The sequence below is a fragment of the Myxine glutinosa genome, chromosome 1, assembly GCF_964187855.1.
Source record: "Myxine glutinosa chromosome 1, kmMyxGlut1.1, whole genome shotgun sequence".
NCBI classification, from domain to species: Eukaryota; Metazoa; Chordata; class Myxini; order Myxiniformes; family Myxinidae; genus Myxine; species Myxine glutinosa.
This window is the reverse complement of record NC_136261.1, coordinates 274,010,185-274,029,724: the sequence shown is the minus strand read 5'-3', so window position 1 is coordinate 274,029,724 and position 19,540 is coordinate 274,010,185. Positions and strand designations below refer to the sequence as shown.

General features: G+C 42.9%; 1 protein-coding gene across 1 annotated transcript in view; it reads left to right on the top strand.

Annotated features, from left to right (window-relative positions):
• Positions 1–5,812: 5,812 nt before the first annotated feature.
• The window catches only part of LOC144891851 (THAP domain-containing protein 1-like), a 656,480-nt gene continuing 642,752 nt past the window's right edge, over positions 5,813–19,540 (top strand). The window contains exon 1 of the mRNA XM_078776719.1: positions 5,813–6,038. The gene's annotated coding sequence lies outside the window, so the exon portion shown is untranslated. The remainder of the gene's footprint in view (positions 6,039–19,540) is intronic.

The following is a 19,540-nucleotide window of genomic DNA, read 5'->3' as shown; positions in this document are numbered from 1 at the left end:
AATCGCGCTACGCTAGGTCAATAAAGGCAATAAAGGAAAAGGACACACGGCTGGGTTTCAAATGACACGACACCCAGGGTTCAGTTCTCAAGACCTCCGGAGGAGATTATATTCGTTCGGAAGGTCAGATTACAGGGACGAGAGGTACAGCATAGAAAGACAAGCACTTAGACACAATCTTATCTTAACCCCAACAGACGACAGATAAACGGGACAAAAGGCTGACTCACACGGGGTTTGATGGCTAGGAAAGGCAGGATCGATGGCTCCAGGTGCACCTGGGCTCAAAGGTCAGAATCGACTCGGTCCGGTCCAGAGATGCGGGGAGGTATTCAGCGCTCGTACGTGGCAACTTCTCTCTCCAGGCTGGGGGCGCATCTCTCGTCACGTCCGCTACGTGGCCGCGTATATCCGGCGGGGAGTGACACGCCCTCGGCTCGTTAGCTCCGCCTCGTGGAATCGGCACATTGCTTCTCATTGGGTGCGTGCGGGGGGGTTACCGGCTCCGCCCTTGACGAGGAGCTGACAAGGAGCCCCTTCGTGGTAACCCCGTGGAGCGCATGGTCCGGAGCGTCGTTGTTGTTGTAATTGTTGTTGTAGTTGTAATTGTAGTTGTAGTTGTAGTTGTAGTTTGGGGAAGAAGATGGAAGGAGGTATGGGAAAGGTCCTAAACTCACTACTGGTGCCATATAATCACATTCTGGTGCAACGAAGAGTCAGAATTAATGGAAAGGAGTCCTTAACTGACATAGACTAAGAATAACTAGCAAGATGTCCGAAAGTTGTCTACGTGAGATGCGGTGGACCTGGGCACGACATTTAATGGGGGAAAAAGGGGAAGGTCGGCTCTACTGATTGTTGTTTACAGACAATGGGACTAGGGAATGGGGGATTGGGGATAGTTGGGGAGTATTGGGGAAATAGGGGAATATTTACAAGCGGATATGGAGGCCAAATTCCATATTCGCAACAATATCTTTACGATCGGTTCAGCAGTTTTTATGGTACCTTCGAACAGACAGACAGACAGACAGACGGACGGACATTTGGTGAATTATAGTAAGATAAAATAACATGACATTTCCCTTATACAGCTCATAATATAATATACTAGCGTTGGGGATAGAAAGACAGAGACAGACAGACAGATAGGTTGTTCATATGATGGTATGACCAAAAATTCTTCACTTAATTTTTGCAACGGTGAACTTCCTTACTTTGACCCTGTTCATCAGTCAATCAACCCTCTGAATTATTTTGCTTCTTCGATATAATAGAGCATTTATTCTAAAATTGCCACAGAGTCATTGCGCTGTGTATCTGCCAGGGGCGCAATCTTGTGACCTTTAATTTGCCATTTCAATTTCTGTGTATTGTCAGTTGAAAAATATGTCCCACTCCATAATTAATCAAACAAGACAGTCTTTAATAATGCAGTGACTCACTGGGGTATGTGTGTGTATACATATATATATACACACAATATACACACACAATACACAAATATATATATATATATATATATATATATTTTTTTTTTTTACAGTTAGATCTTATAATGCTTCAGCTCTTCCATGAATCTTAACTTTGTATACAAAAAATATTGATATTTATCTAGGGATGAAGAACTGCATTAAAACTGAATGAGGTGATCTGTAAATTGAGAGTTTTTGTTCTGCAGAAACTGCCAGGTTGCTGACATACACAGGGAACGTACGAGAGGGTGTATAAAAGTATTTAATGTTGTGCTCTCTAAATGACATCTATGCATTGACACTTTAAGATAGCACGCTGGGAAAGAAGGGAATGGGGAAATGAGAAATTTTAAAGTGCATTTGTTCAAAATAATAACAACGCAACACTGTTTGTTTTACCTCTATGTCTGCCAAACTTTATGAGGACATCAAATATGAAGGTGTGGATGCTACCTGGCACTGATATCAGTTCATCTTTAATCCTGACCTCCAAGGGCCTGATTACACGGAGTTCTACAATTCGTTAATACCAAATATAATTAGGCATATTTTGACTTTGGAATCGCAAATAAGCAATCACCAACACATACTTGGGCTGGCAGGATGGCCGAGAGGTACACACGTGGCCTCCAAGCTGCCTAGCCTGGGTTTGAATCCAAACCCATCTATAAACAGTCATCCTGGTGTTTCACAGGCAGGGTGTTCATTAATGTGTGTGTTGTCCCTCGGATGGATGTTAAACTGGGTGTCCCATCTTCCAGCAATACTTGATGGACGTTAAATATCCCACGGTGTCCTTCACGAAGAGGAGGCGAGTCATCACCATCACCATAAAGAAATTACACATTCCTGCCATAACTACTGCTGGGAAGGCAAACCACGAAGCATAACCCTTTCCAAGAAACTGCTTCGGCAGCAACGACGCTCTGTAACAGAGTATAGTACATCACATTCAGAAATGCATACCTGAAAGACATCTATTCAAACTATGGAAGCTTATTTGTTCATTCTAGGTTTGGCTGGATATGCATGAAGGCAAGCACTGTATAAACTAGAACGCCACTCAGTAGAGCGCATACTCCCGCCGTGGGTCAAGTTGGAATAGTACGATTTCACAAAAGTTTGAGGGAATAGTTCAGTGACAACACAAGACAGACACTGCACAGATATATATTTAGAATATATAGAAGATAATGTTAAAAAAAAAAAAGGCAATTTCACTTACATTTTCGGATTCAGCGTTCAATTCTATATAAGTGAGTATATTTTGAGGCATGTGTGACTTCAAATAAAATTGTAAGCCAGGTAAACGTTCGTTTCATTCCTTAGGGATACAACATGTAAAACTGGCCCAAACGTCAAAACAAAACTCGCTCATTTTAAGTCGTACAAGCTAATGCGACCACTCATTCTTCTGGGAAGAATCCCGTGCACATGCTGGTCACACATATGTCACCTAAGTCTTTATAAGTTCATCAAATACTGACACCACATACACATTCGCTGAGGAAAATGTTGACATTTGGGCCTAATGTGATTCTGAGGTAAAAAAAAAACAAAAAAAAAACAAAAAAAAAAACAGTTTTAAAGCATTATACGTATCAAACGATACATTTTATGAAACGGGGAAACCTAATACAGTACACACTTTGGTGGTTCTAAAATGACAGAATATGTCTTTATTAGAAAAAAAAAATGAACATTGAAGACGACGCTGTTAAGCAATACACCGCTCTAACGCATAACCACGAGTTTAAACTACATTTACAACAAATATGAAAACTATTTTCATATAATGTTAAATATAGAAAATATAGAAGATAATGTTTAAAAAAAAATGAGCCCTGTCTTCCAATGGTAAACAATCCTTCAAAAAATTCCTGGATCCGGATTAATATCCTGAGCTTCACCAAAAACTAATCAATTCTTCCCTATCCCAAAGGCAATCATCCCACCAACTTTCATCCAAATCCGTTCAGAACTTTTCCAGATACCTTGTTTACAAACACACGAACACGCACGCACGCACACACGAACACACACACACACACACACACACACGGACACGATTGAATGCATTACTCCCTGCTGGCGGGAGTAAAGATGGAGGATCATGGACGAGTCTGGTGATGCAATCCACCATTTTAATTTTTCATGTCTGCTCTCATATTTAACTCATCAGTGGTGATCAAAGAAGTAAAAACTATCCATTGTAGGATCGATAAGCTGTTTTTTTGTGTTTAAATACAAACGGAACAAACCAAGCTCATCCGATCACATGGCATTGCCCAGCCCATTGGGTAACATTTACAGATAAGAGGTAAGCAAGTTAAAGAGCTGAGCTGAGAAAATAAATTGAGAGAAGGAGAAGGGGAGCTTCGAGGAGAGAAGGATAGGTCGGAAAGTGTGGGAGGGCGAGAAAAGGAGGACGTAGCTTTAGGAGTCAAAGGAGAGGAGGAAAGGGTATGTATAGGTCATAGACGATAGAGGAAAGCAGAGGGGAGGCAAAAACCTGCCACTTGTGCTGATGTAATATGGAGATAGCCCCTGACTTTAGCAGCCGAGACAATAGTGGCTTAATAGCTGATCCATCACAGTAAAAACGTTGGTCTTGCTTTTCGCAGTGTGTATGCACCGTTTGTAATGTTTACCTGAATGCAGACAATGACATTTATACCCAGGAATTAAAAACAATGCTTGATGCATGCAAGGCCTGTCGATCCAACTTAATAACTTGGGATGTATTCGCCGTTGGATTGAACAAGTCCGTTTCGGAATCCAATTCCGCAATATTGGAACAAATCATTCGGCTTTTTGAACACCCGTCCACCATTTATACCAGAAAACAAGCTACCTGAAACCTGCAAACCAACACTTTACCCAGGAAATAGCATCCGATGGTCATGTGGAATTACAAGAAAAACGAACTGGTAATTCATGAACAAATCGTAAGAGGGCAATTCAAGAGAATCTGCGTTTATCGATTTTGGAACACTGAACGTGCCTGTTGGCGAACAGGTGCGTAAATAATTTTGTCGGGTTTAGTTTGAGTGTTCCATTTTAAATTGATGATAAAGACAGCTTCTCATGGTGATCGATGACGGCTCCTCGGGGGTGTTCGTGCCAGCTCGGAAGAAGCACTTTTGGAAGATAAAATAGTGTTTATGGCTGAAGGTTCAATAAACGAGATCATCGAGTCGTCCGGCGTAAGCCAATTGATTCTGAACTTTTTTTTTGTTTGGAAAGGTCATGTTGATGTGAGATATCAGTCCAGGCCGAGAGAACAAACGAGCCGGGAAGACTTAGGAAAACAAGCTTTGGATGTCAAGGCAGTGGAAGCACTCAGCCTTGCCTCGAACTTGTCCACCATGGAGCCACCGCAAGGTGAGGGGACGTTCGACAGGGAGGAACACACACCGGAGGCAGACTTGACTTAAAGATAAAAGCAAACTGTGTTTTAAGCTCAGGGGATTGAGTTAAGCTGTAACCTGAGGATTGATCCGCTATTAAAGGCACCTGAATAGGGAAGGAAAGGTTTGGACAAATGCACACAGAGGAAGAAAACAAAGCTATACGAGTACCGAATTATCTCGAGTTTGCAGAAAGATGCTATCGGCGGTTTTATCGATCTTTTGAGCTGTTTCAACCAACGCAATAACAAAAGGCTTCCGATTTTTTAACCACAGGCTTCTGCGAGTCACTAAATAAAAGGGGATGTCCAACAACCAGCTGGTGCAGCATTAGCGCTGCGGCTACCTAGTCTGTGTTTGAATCCCAAAAAGACGATAACCTGATGTATTGGTGTATTGCGGTCAGGGTGCTGCATCATCAAGCATGCCGTCCCTCCGAGGGAGGTTAAGCTGAGTATCTCATCCGCTAGGATTAGTTGGTGAACCTTAAGGATCCCTCGGTGGCCTTCATGAAGAGCAGGGCAGTTATATCCCTGGCACTCTGAACAAATCACAAATTCCCGCAACGTTTAGTAGTTGCATGGCAGACCTTGCCAGCCACGTCGTGAAAGACTTGTGCTGAAACCTTCTCGGCCTGACCGTACAAGAAATTTGAGTAATTAAGGCTGTTATGAAGTAAAGTAGTAGTAGTAGTAGTAGTTATAGTAGTAGTAGTAGTAGTACTAGTAGTAGTAGTACTAGTAGTAGTAGTAGTAGTAATAGTAGTAGTAGTAATAGTAGTAGTACTAATATTAGTAGTAGTAATAGTAGTAGTAGTAATAGTAGTAGTACTAATAGTAGTAGTAGTAGTAGTAGTAGTAGTAGTACTAATAGTAGTAGTAGTAATAGTAGTAGTAGTAGTAGTAGTAGTAGTAGTCATAGTAGTAGTAGTAGTAGTAGTAGTAGTAGTTATAGTAGTAGTAGTAGTCTATGTTGTGGGGATTGTTTGGCCTTGTGTATGGTGGGACCGTTTACTTTCCCTGTGGCTTCTTGGGCAGCAGCACGGTCTGGATGTCAGGCAGTACACCACCTTGCGCGATCGTCACCCCGCCCAGCAGTTTGTCCAAGTCCTCATCGTTGCGGATGGCGAGCAGAAAATGGCGTGGGGTGATCCGTGATTTCTTGTTATCTCGTGCAGCGTTACCTGCGATCTCCAGGATCTCTGCAGCCAAGTACTCGAGCACAGCCGCCAGGTAGACGGGAGCGCCGGCACCGATGCGCTCGGCGTAGTTGCCTTTGCGAAGATGTCTATGAACACGACTCACGGGAAACTGCAGCCCAGCTCGGGAAGAACGAGACTTGGCCTTCGAGCGAGTCTTTCCACCACCTTTACCACGTCCCGACATGATTTGTAGAGAAGAACAGATATCAAAATAACCTTAAGTAGTAGTAGTAGTAGTAGTAGTAGTAGTAATAGTAGTAGTAGTAGTAATAGTAGTAGTAGTAGTAGTAATAGTCGTAGTAGTAGTAGTAGTCATAGTATTAGTAGTAGTCGTAGTAGTAGTAGTAGCAGTAGTAGTCGTCGTAGTAGTAGTAGTCGTAGTAGTAATAGTAGTAGTAGTAGTAGTAGTAGTAGTCATAGTAGTAGTAGTAGTAGTCATAGTAGTGGTAGTAGTCATAGTAGTAGTAGTAGTAGTAGTAAGAGTAGTAGTAGTAGTAGTAGTAGTCATAGTAGTAGTAGTAGTAGTAAGAGTAGTAGTAGTAGTAGTAGTAGTAGTAGTAGTAGTAGTAGTAGTAGTAGTAGTAAGAGTAGTAGTAGTAGTAGTAATAGTAGTAGTAATAGTAGTAGTAAGAGTAGTAGTAGTAGTAGTAGTAAGAGTCATAGTAGTAGTAGTAGTAGTAGTAGTAGTAGTAGTAGTAGTAGTCACAGTAGTAGTAGTAGTAAGAGTAGTAGTAGTAGTAGTCATAGTAGTAGTAGTAGTAGTAGTAAGAGAAGTAGTAGTAGTAGTAGTAGTAGTAAGAGTAGTAGTAGTAGTAGTCATAGTAGTAGTAGTAGTAGTAAGAGAAGTAGTAGTCATAGTAGTAGTAGTAGTAGTAAGAGTAGTAGTAGTAAGAGTAGTAGTAGTAGTAGTAGTAGTACTAAGAGTAGTAGTAGTAGTAGTAGTAGTAGTAGTAGTCGTAGTAGTAGTAGTCGTAGTAGTAGTTATAGTAGTAGTAGTAGTAGTCATAGTAGTGGTATTAGTCATAGTAGTAGTAGTAGTAGTAAGAGTAGTAGTAGTAGTAGTAGTAGTAGTAATAGTAGTAATAGTAGTAGTAGTAGTAGTAGTAGTAGTAGTAGTAGTAAGTGTAAAAAAAATAACTGCAAGACAGCAAATCAAGAAGGCATAAAATGAACGTTTTGACAAACATTACCAGTCATTGCCAGGGTTTTCAAAAACAAACAAACAAACAAACAACCTCCCAGGCATCAATCAATAATAATAACACGAGTCACCTTCCAAGGAACCCTAATGCAGGAGGCCATTGAAGTATGCGCTATTATCATCGACTTATTGTCCATACTCTTTCCTTTTCGAGTGCTGAGCATCAAGCAAGGAAGCAGCACATACCATTTTAACATCTTTATGGAATGGACTGCTGGGGTTCGAACCGCCAACCTCTCAGATTCGGAGAGCATTTATCAAAAGGAGTGAATTTTATAACGCGACGATCTTCCAACCCCAGTGCGAAGCTTCACGGCGGTTTCAAAGGCAATTTCTTTGTAATGAGACAGGGGATGAGACGCAACGAGAACCTGAACACAACGGAACGGCCGCACGACGTCAGCACATTAAACAAGCCGTGAAAGGATGAAGAACCGTCACACAGCCTCGTGGGCCCGAACCGTGCACTCTCCATCACCTCGTTTCCATGGCCGTGACCTGCACTTCACCTCATTAGACGCCGTCTCCATGGAGACGAACTAATTAGCCGCTGATGTCCCAGCTTGTCGTACGTGCAAGATCCATCGAGTGAAACTATTTGGGTTTTTATTTTAAAGAAAGAAACATTTTGGTTAGATTGCCATCTTTTCAGGTACTCCAGGTACACGTCCATAATAAGGCTGCAGCATGGTGTTCCTGTGCGATTTACAACGAATAATATGCGCAAGAAAACAGACAAAAAGGGCAGAGCTGAATCTGCCAGTCATACCTGTACTTTATCAATACAGCATTCACTTAATCAATCAATTTACATGTATCTACAGTGTACTTTATCATATATATGTATATATATATATAAAGCTCTTTCTAACCACTGACTGACTGACTGATATTAATGTTCGTTACCCTCCAGGTGTCGTAGAAGGCTGAAATTTGGCGTGCTGATGCACATCGAAGCCGGTACACCTGGGAAAATCCCAGAACCGTCGGAAAGCACCTGCAAATGAAAATTTACACAAAAAACCATAAATGTACAGTCGTATACGTAAAAAAAATTTTTAAACCTCAATCAATATCTAGCATTTCAAAATGATAATTTCTATAACGGTAAACTGTGAAATAAAATTCTCAATGAAAATTTACGTAAAAACAGTGAACGTGTTTGTAAAATAAAAGAAAAAGAAAAAAGAACCTAAATTGTTATCTAGCAGCAGTTCGGTGATGCTTGCCTATAATCATAAAGCTTCTATTTATTATGTACCTAAGTATGAAGCACCGTTTGTTATTGCTTACACAAAGTGTAAGCCTACCCCACTAGTAATTTATATTTTCACCTTCGACGTCAGCTATCCACATGGCTGGCAGGTTATCCAAGAACTCGATGGATGTGCACCAAGCTGATAAGCCGTCTAGCCTGGGTTCGAATCTTGATCAAGCTATAAGCCATCACCCTGGTGTTTGTGTGTGCCCTCCATCAAAAGGATATGTTTAACCGGAGGATCCGTCTGCCATCAATGGTCTTTCGCGGACCTTCAATATATATATATATATATACTACGGTATATTTTGCGAAGAGAGCAGCGAGTTATCCATGTCACCATAAATTTTCGATAGATAGATATATGTTTATTTTGATGTACATACTCTTTACAAAGTGTTGGTGCTACTGAAGCAGTTTCTGGCAAGGGTTATACTGGGTGGTTTGCCATTGCCTTCCAAGAGTTGTGTGTCCGTCCTCTATCCCTTTAAATGCTGAATGTGAAGCAATAAAGCAGCACATCCAGTTTTTTCTATTTTTTTTTCCTTTTAGGCATTTTAACCATAATACACATAAGTCCGGCAGCTAAGCTAAATATAGCATAACAATTGTGCATTTTGTGAGGAAAGCACCAAATTTGGCACACTAGTAGACTATCATATTATGAAAAGATCTGGATATTGGGCCATCTCAGATTCAGAGATTTGATTTTCGCAAGATTTGCAGATTTTGCAGATTTGCAAGCTGAGATTGCAACGCCAGGGACGGCCGACTCCTTCCTGCGAGCTGCCCACGTCACCCGCACAAGAGGAGCTCATCAAATCACTGCAGCGGCACTGCACATCCTGCAACACCGTGCGTATGAACGCCACTGTATGACATATGCTGATGATGCAGAAGACCTGCCTGAGTTCGAAGACTGGTGTCACCAGAGAGGAGAAGACATTCCCAACTTTCAGTACTGGGCAACTGTGCTGGAACTAGAGATGTTGGTACTGGTCCACGTGCGTTCTCTGCGGCAGGCTTCATTCACGATGTACCTTGATGCCCTGACGGAACTGGTCCCATGGTTCCATGCCTTAGACCACACACACTATGCCAGGTGGGTCCCTGTTCACCTGAGGGACATGGTTGCACTCCCAATGAAGCACCCAGATGTAGCCAGAGAATTCAGGGCTGGCAACTTCACTGTACAGAAGACGAAGAAGGTGTTCTCTTCGATCCCAATCGAATCCAAATCTTGCAAAAATCAAATCTCTGAATCTGAGATGGCCCAATATCCAGATCTTTTCATAATATGATGGTCTACTAGTGTGCCAAATTTGGTGCTTTCCTCACAAAATGCACAATTGTTGTGCTAAGTTGCCCCACTACTACCCAGTCTGGTTTTCGGTAGTTATATACTGTGTTCTTCTTCTTCGTTCGCATGCAGCACAAGGCTGCGGGGGCCGAGAGTGCACCGTCGGACCTTTAACGTCCACCAATGAATGCTGGTAGGTGGGACACCCTGTTTAACATACACCCAAAGGACGGCACACACATTGATAAATCACTCTGCCTTTGAAACACCATGATGACAGTTTATAGCTAGGTCGGGATTCAAACTTAGGCTACACAGCTTAGTGGGAATGTGTTCGTACCTCTGGTCCATCCTGCTGTGATATAAAACGTCTAGAATTACTATGAAAGCCAACATGCAGGCCGGACAACCAGATTTACATCAAACCCCTCCACCTCCCCCCTCGCATACATTTTTGTAGTTGGTTAACATGTTGCCTTTTGTAGTTTAGCTCCTCCATGAGGTGAGACTATTGTGATATCTTTTTTTTTAAACGATGTGCTTCAAGGTGCAACGCCACCTGCTGGCATCGAGTTATAGTATCACTGTAACCGTGACCAACTTCCAAATTAGTCATCTTCACTGGAACGTCTGGCCTGGCCAGGTCAGGATGTTCCCTGAACACCCCTACACGAATGTGGGAATAAAGTAGTAGTAGTTTGGACCACAAAGGATGCAGTAGTAGTGCTTTTGTTACAATCGTGCTTTAGAGGCAGCACTCAGGGTGGAGGAAAGCTCAGGCAGATACAAGTTTTCTTTTTAATGTTGCTCGACTTCCTCATCCCTGCAGGTTCTCATGATGATTGCTCATGGTTATAACTGTAGTGGACAAGGCAGAGTATTTTAAAGAGAAAGCTTTAACAAGACAGATAAGGATGGAGAGAAGCTGAAACAAAAATGAAGTATGTACAAATAATAACTAGATGGTATTCATAGAATACTTACCCTGTGCAGTCAACTTGTTGCGAGCCAACTCTTCTGTTTTTGAACATTTTTTTCCTTTGGTCCAATATGGCTGCCAGACCACGTGAGCGATGACATCATAAATTTATATTCTCTAATATAATTGTTGCATAGATCACGCTCAATACATTTCAAACTGATCAGACTAAGCGGTGTCCCTGTCGAATTATGACGTCATAATTATGGCACCAATGACGTCATCGTTAACATCACCTATTCCCCATATGGAGTTCTTTACAATGAGCCATGTTTCAATTTTTTCCATGCAGCGGTTTTGGATATATAGAGGTGCAACATTTTTCGTTTTTTCCAAGATGGCGCCTGTACCACATGACCTATGACATCATGATTATCATTAAAATATTCTACAAAAGGAGGCGCTCCTGTGGTGAAAATTTTGTGCCCATCAGACCAACAGTTGCAGAGGAATTTTTGTTTTATTTATACTGATCAGATCAAGCGTTGTATTTGTCGAATTATGACGTCATAATTAAGGCACCTATGACATCACATCACCATCAACATATCTTATTCCCTATGTAATGGTGAGTACTTGACAATGAGCCATGTTCAAATTTCTTCCATTGAGCGGTTTGGGAGATATAGAAGTGTAACGTTTTTCCAAGATGGGGTCCGTACCACGTGACTTACGACGTCATAATTATGAATAAAAAAATTATACACGCTGTAGTTGGTGCAGCCACTTCTATGGTAAAATTTCGTGTCAATCGGACCAACGGTTGCCGAGAAAATGAATTTTTAAAATGCAGACACGTACGGCACACAGCACACATACGTACCTGAATGCTTAACCCCGCTTTTCGCTTCGCGAGCGCAGGGTAACAATAGGGAGATTTGCTTTGCAATACATGTCCCCTACTGGTCCCAATGAATATTCTTGTTCCAAGCACTCAGTAATTGTGAGTCATATACAGTAGGACAAATTGTTTTAGGTAGGCAAAGCTACAGAATACGTTGCAAGTTTCTGTAATGTGTCATAATAAAGCCATGTACTATATTGCAGTTCAATATGTCAAAGCGTAAGGGGAAAAGGTCTGGAAAACTGAGCCATGCATAATATGTGATATTTTCTAAGACCAAAGAGGGCATAACGCCATGGAAAATTGGGGAAACACCCATAAACTCAAACTTGTTCTGTAACGTATCATAATAAAGCCGTGTACCAAGTTTAAGTTGAATATGCCAAAGGGTATGGGGAAAAAACGTATGGAAGACCACAGGTTGGACAGACAGACGGAGAGACAGATGGAGAGCAAACCTATAAACTCCTCTGGGGAAACGGATGGGGACTAATAATCATACAAGTAAAAGTAAGGTACCTTTACTGTGGTAAGGTACCTTGTAAGTACTGCAAAATTGTGGGTAAAAACTGCAAGGTGCATCATTTGTGGTCCAAATTTCTTTAAACCACCCAATCCTTTCGGAATATTGTGCCACCTTGAACTCTGAAGTGATACGTGAGTATAATACAGTTATCAGGTGTGCAAAACTATGTTGCCCCACATCACTTTCAATCTTTGCCTTTCTGGTTTTGCATATTGCAAGTTTTGCAGAGGCTACAATAAAGTTAACAAAGAGATCCCATTATCTACTCTCCTTCTTTACAGGATGACCACATAAAACGTGTTGGGGAAAAATGAAGCCAGAAGTGTGATAACAGGTTTTTCACCAGCAAAAAACTGGTTGAAGACATGGGCATTTCAGGTGTATGTGAAAGATGGTTTCCATTTCCCAATAGAAGCAACATCTACTGGGAAAGTGTGTGAAGTGTTGCAGCATAGCTCCAGAACTCAGTGCCCCATGAAGCAATCCCCAACTTAGGTATCTCACCATCCTTGGTGTTGGGCACAGATAAAAAGAGTCCCAACTTAGATGGACAGGCAAGGGAGGCATAAGAACCTCACGTCAAGGTGTGTCCAGCCGATTTGCTAGTGAAACAAAGTGGAGTGAGTGGATTATGAGCGCATATATTTCCTTCCTTGACGGTTAACAGAAGGACCCCTTCTGTACAAGGGACATTGCTCATATGTTCGGATGGTGGTTGGGAGAGATGGTGCTCTCGTGGTTTAATTATAAAAGCCATGGAAGTATGGGGACATATCTGCACATCTTTGTCACCTTCGCAAGGATTCTCTAGGTAAGCCAGACAATCAGGAGTCAACGAGGTCTTAACCTCCTTGAGTATTCTAAAAGGAACTCTGATTGTCTGAAGGTCCATCATTGCTGCAAGTTCCTCAGATGAGTGAACATCATTCTTCCCATGAGTTCTCCCACTATGAATCTACCCTTAGACAAGAGTTTTCTCCTTATAGTGAAACAAGCTAGCATTGGGGCCTGTAGACATTGGTTGAGGAAAAGCAGCTCTTCCAGCAGATCTTTACCTGGGTGAGGACCAATTGCTCTTTTCACATAATCTGCATACCAGGTGCCTTCAGCATTTTCTGATAAAAAGAAGGCAATGGGTCACTGACAAAGTTTTGGAAGGTGATAATGAATATTTGCCCTTTATACTACAGACTGAGCACTTTACTGAAAAAGTATGATGCTACTGTGTACCATTGTGGTATTTGGTTCACAAAGGCAACGCTGAATGGTCCGTAGCCTGAAGGTGTAAAAGTGGCTACGATGGCAGGAAAAACCCTGTCCACCTTCAGCAAAAGACACGCTCAGGATTCCTAGGAATATCCAATGTTTATCATTCCAAAAACAGTCCAGCAACTTCCTTTGCATCTGAGCCAGAAACTCACCTGGAATGCTTATGCAAGTAAGCTTGTACAACAGCTTTGAAATCACAAATGTCTTAATGAACAGAGTTTTGCCATCTAGAGACTGGATCCTTAGTAGTCCACACCAGTCTCTCAACCTCACCAGCATTTTATCCTCTAAAGTGCTCCGGTTGTGAATTGATGAGCATTTCTGAGAGATGGACAAACAGAAACCGAAATATACAAGTTCATGGTGTCCCCATGTCAATTGATGAAACAGTGCGGGGTGTTCGTCAACCTGTAAAGGCTCAACCAGGCGACTAGAGCTCTCCCACCAATATATTTTAGCAGATGATGTTGCCAAGTAGATTTGTTAACAGTCGTAAACTGTTTGAATGTCTCTGTCTCTTGTACTTCCCATGAAAACTAGAGTATCATCTGCATAAGCAGAAAAAAATGAAGGGAATATTTCTGTGTGGCACCCGATGCCAGTTAACCTTCGCCTCATCAGACAGAGAAACGGCTCAATGCACAGGGAATAGATCTGGCCAGACAAGGGACATCCTTGCCTTATTCCACTCTCAAAAGGAAAAGGTGCAAGCAAGGAACCATAGACTCTAGCCTGCTGCAGTCACGAGGCATGTGGTTGGTCCTTTGGCCTCCTCAACTAACAAGGTTCCCTCGCTGAGAGAATCTGGTGAGCAGGGACAGCATCAGGATCACAAGCTGCATGTCCATATAGGAGCAACTGACGCTCACAGACCATGCAGGTAACAAAATTAATCTGAGTCTCTCTCAGCAAATGCTCGCTAGACAAAGTCCAACCAGCAATAGCCAAGGATTCTCCGAAGAGACCTGGAACCGAAGGAGTCAAGTCTTTGTCTCAGGTTGTTGGTCAGAGTCCAAGTCTCACATCCATAGATCAAGAGTAGAAGCACCAAATAATTAAAGACTCAGACTTTTATCCTCCTGCATAGTTACCGACGGTGCCATACCCCAAGGTCAAGTGAATCCATGACTCCCCAGTCCAAACCCAGACATCTATCGACCTCTGGCTCACAACACGGGGAGACATGAATATCACTGCCAAGGCAAGTGAATCTTTCTGTGACATCAACATCCTGTCTGTGGTACAGACAAGATAGCAGCATCCAATACGTCATTGAAAGCCTGGATCTTAGTCATGACCCAGGAGAACAGTAATCCCAGGAGCTCTGACTTCTCATTCAGTGCCTTGAAGGCCTCCATAATGATGTCCAGAGTCTCCAAAAAGATGACTGCATCATCTGTGAAATCAAGGTTAGAGATCTTGACATTCCCAAATAATGCACCGCAGCCCGATCACTCCACTATCTTCCCTAGAATCCAGTCCAGATATGTGCTGAAAAGTGTGGGGGCCAGTACACAGCCCTGATTAACTCCAGTAACAAATGGAAATAAGTCAAAGATGGAACCACCACACCTCACAGCACTCAGTACCAAAGTATAGATCAGAAATCTGATCGATCCGCTTTGGCAGCATTCCATGAAGACCGAGAATCATCCAGAGTGCATCCCTATTCACTGAATCAAACGTTTTGCAAAGATCAACATAGGCTGCTGAAACTCTCACCTGTGTTCGGTGATGCCCCAAAGAGCAAGGACATGGTCAATCGTTGACCTCTTTGGTGTGAAGCCAGACAGCTCTGGGCACTGGTGCTCAAGCAGATTCTGGTGAACCCTATCTAAAATTATCTGAGCAAAGACCTTGCCTGGCACTTCGAGCAGCGTCACCCCTCAGTAGTTGTTGCATTCCTGGCGATCGTCCTTCCCTTTCCAGAGATGGAACAACAAAGTCCGTCTTCCAGTCAGTTGGGATGACGCCTGTGCTCCAAACGGAGCACAGGACTGCATGTAACAAGTGTAGCATTTCCACCAACGTTGAGAAGTTCAGCATGGATGCCACAGATCCCAGGAGCTCTGCGCCCTTTTAACTGGTTCACCACAGCTGGCGTTTTCACAAGCGAAGGCAGTTGACTGGAGGGTCAGCAATAGGGACAGTAACACCCCTGACATCCAATTCAACAGCTGGTGGGTCAGCCTGGTAAAGCCACTCAAAGTAACCGGCCCAGCGGGCCTTCACTTCAGACTCCTTTGTCAAGAGTAGACAGGCTTGGAGGAATTAAATGCACCAATTCCTCTGTAAGCAGGATGAGAATCACTTAACCACAGGTGATGCTCTACCCTTTCACAGATTCCTCGCACATAGGCCTCCTTGTCTGGAGTAGTTTTACGCCTCAGTTCTCTGAAACAACCCGGCCATGAAACAGGTAAGTACAGGTTTACAATAGGCACAGGGAGGCTATTCCCAAAGTGCCACAAGCATCAGCATCCACACTTTTCCCAGAGTACAGCTGAGCATAGAAGGCTCAAATTTGTTCATGAACACTTCTACAAGCATTGAGCAAAGAGCAATCTTTTGCCAGAACACAGCATAAAGTTTTAAATCAACCGTTGCACTTTTCCAAAGCTGAAAGATAGCTCAGGGGACATTCATCTTCAAAAAGTAACTGCAACAGAGAGCGCACATGCGCTCTCCAAGCCTTCACACTGCCACACGCTTTCAGGGTGTTCTTTTCTTCACAAATTAAATGCCATTCAGCAGGGGGTAAATTTTGTAGTGCATCACTCAGGGAGTGGGTGCTAATTTTGTCACTTAATTTAATGAAAATATGATCCACACTATTTTTGCTCACCTGGAATGTAGTTCCAGGGAACCGATGGGAGGGAACTTATGGGATGGCACATTGTCTGTCCGAGAGTCTGTAAACACTTGCAGTAACTTCTCCAAAACTGCTGATTGGATTGTGACTAAACTTGGCAAAAATGATATTTGTATGTTGCAACTTAGGTTTGTTCATGGAATAAAAACTAGCGCTGGAGCTTCAAACTTTTCGAGAGCTAGAAAAACTAGAAACTAGAGCTAGAGCATATATACTATATATATACAGACTTGGCATTTAATATGGAATATTTTTTTTGTGGGTGTGAACTTACTTTTCAAGATGACTTAGAACCAAAAGTTCATTGGAATTATGTTGAAATTATTCCAGATTTTGTTAATGTGACCTTTAAAAGAAACAAAAACCACATTTGACATTTCGAAGCAAATAAATTGATCCTTGAAAGTGATGGAAACTGATATCGAACTCAACTCACGGACAGTACTGTGTTAAACTTCTGTGCGTTTTCCAGAAGTATCTCTTTATTTTGCACATTAGCCAAAAAATTTTAAAACAAAAACAAAAGTTAAATTACGACTAGGATTACGGACAGTAAAATTACAGTTCAGTACTTCGTGTAACCCCCACGAGCATTCAGGAGAGCACGTACACGTTGAGGCATGCTGTTCACGAGATTTGCCAAGGTCTGGACAGGAATCACTTGCCATGAAGTTACAATAGCCTGCTGCAATTCACGCACAGAGGCAGGCTGCTGGTCCAAGTTGTCGATTTGACGCGTTAATTCTGCCCACAAGTTCTCGAACGGATTAATATCCGGGGACATGGCAGGCCACTCCATATGCTCTACACCACGGTCAGCAAGAAAGTGTTGGATCATGCGAGCATGATGAGGCCGTGCATTGTCATCTTGGAAGACAAAGTTTCCTCGAAAAGCTGCACGAACAAATGGAAGCAATGTTTCTTCCAGAATGGCCCTGTGCTTGAACTGGTTCAGGTTTCCATTCAGAACAACCAGGTCAGTTTTGCCCCCTGCATGAAAAGCAGCCCAATCGGTCACCCCACCACCTCCAGCTTGGACTCTTGGCACTATACAATCTTCGTTGTAGGCTTCATGCACTTGTCTGCGCACTCGGACGCGGCCATCTTGACGATAGACCAGAAATCTAGACTCGTCACTGAAGATCACGTGATTCCAGTGTCCTGGCTGCCATTGACAGTGCTCTCTGGCCCACTGCAATCGGCGCTGCCGGTGTTGTCTGGTCAGACGTGGCTTTCTCAGGGGACGCCTGGCACGATAGCCTGCTGGAACCAGTCGTTGGTTGACTAGCCTTCTGGATACAGGCACATTTGTCAGTTGGTGCCACTCAGCCCGAAGCCGATTAGCTGACTTGGTACGGCCATTGCGGACTAACCGGTGCAGCTGGCGATCATCCCTCCTTGTGGTTCTGCGGGGACGTCCTGGCCTCGGTATTGGAGTAGGGACACCCCTCTGAGCATTTCGTTTCAGGATATTTGACACCTGACCTTGAGTGATGCCATACTGCCAAGCAATAGCACGCTGTTTCATGCCGGAATTTCGTAAAGCCACCACTAAATGACAAACAGCATTGTCGAGTTGACGGACCATCTCCAGGGGAAGCGGCAATAACTTTTGGAGACGTGCAGCAGTTGTTTTCCACTAACACAGAACGCAACAACCCTTATATACCTGATTGTGAAGCCAATCGTCACATGTACCTGTCCGTACATTTTGTCACGCCACCTGTGAAATAATCCTGTTATTGACTTCTTGCTGAGACAATCAGTGACATGGTTCTTTTAACAAAGAAATCACCAAAGCGTAAAACAAAATCACCAGATTGATAAACCGAGTTCAGAAAGTAAACCCAAGTCAAGAAAAAAAAATTATTCCATATTAAATGCCAAGTCTGTATATATATATATATATACAGTGGTACCTCGGCTTACGAGTGCCCCAACGTACGAGTTTTTCGGGATACGAGCCGTCGCTCGGGCGGTTTGTTGCTTTGGGATACGAGCCGAGATCCGATGTACGAGCTCAAAAAATTTATTTTTTTGAATTTTCCGGTTGTGGCTTCCGGTTCCGGTCACGTGGTTATCTTGCCGTGAAAGCATCTCTGCTTGGATATAAAACACGCAATCGTCGAAATACATTAGCGAGGAATCTCCTTGCTCCAGTCGGTGACGTCATCGGCGGGGATCCCCGCCTCCAGAGTGGCTGGTCACGTGACCGCCAAAGCGTGTCGCGCGTGCGGGTATAATGAGCTACACCTGTGGATCACGTGACCACGGAAGCACGCCTCGCTTGAGAGGCATGGCTTTCGGTTTGCGTTTTGCTTTATAAGGCGCGATAAATGGGCTTTTGAGTGTTAGCGGTTCATGGCGTTGACGGTCAAAAACCCATTACATCAATTTTACCAGGCACTGTACAGTAAGTACAGTGAACACCAAATGCACGGTGGAAGGCTAGAAGTAGAAGATCGTCCAAGACAAGTGAGAATAAGCCATACTTTGGAGATGACGTCATTCGCTGGTCCGATAACCAAAGATGTGGTATAAAAAACCAGGTGAGCTAACAATGCAGCAATGAAGGAATTCGGCCAAGGCACCGGCACACAACGACCTACCTACATCGAAAGACTCAATGCCAATGGTGACAGAAGCCAAGACGGCCGGCTTAAACACCGCCGAAAGACCACGGTGTACCAACTTACGATGCAGAACATCTTGCACTTAATATGATGACAACAGGTGCCATCCTCTGACGTACCATTACAGGTACAGGTACAGTACACGTGAGCACAGAGCAAAAGTTCACTGAAACCGAGATTAAGAAAAAAGAAAAAACACCTCGTGGTCCGTGCTCGATATCCGAGTTTCAATCTTTTCAAACACATGATGCTCTCGGTCACGGTATCTCCTGCGAGCTGCTTCTCCTTCAACCACACAAACAACAACTTCTCCATATCTTCATGGATAGAGGTCCAGTTTATTTCTTTACATTCTCTTGTATTATGTACAGTATATACGAGGTCGTGCTTGTTTATACATTATTTGTTATTTATAAAGTACATTTTTGTTATTTAAAAGCACCTAACAAAAAAAATTGGTGTTTTTTTTTTGAGGCTGGAACGGATTAATAGCATTTCAATGCATTTGAATGGGAAAATTTGCTTTGACTTACGAGCGATTTGGCTTACGAGCTCCGTCACGGAACGGATTA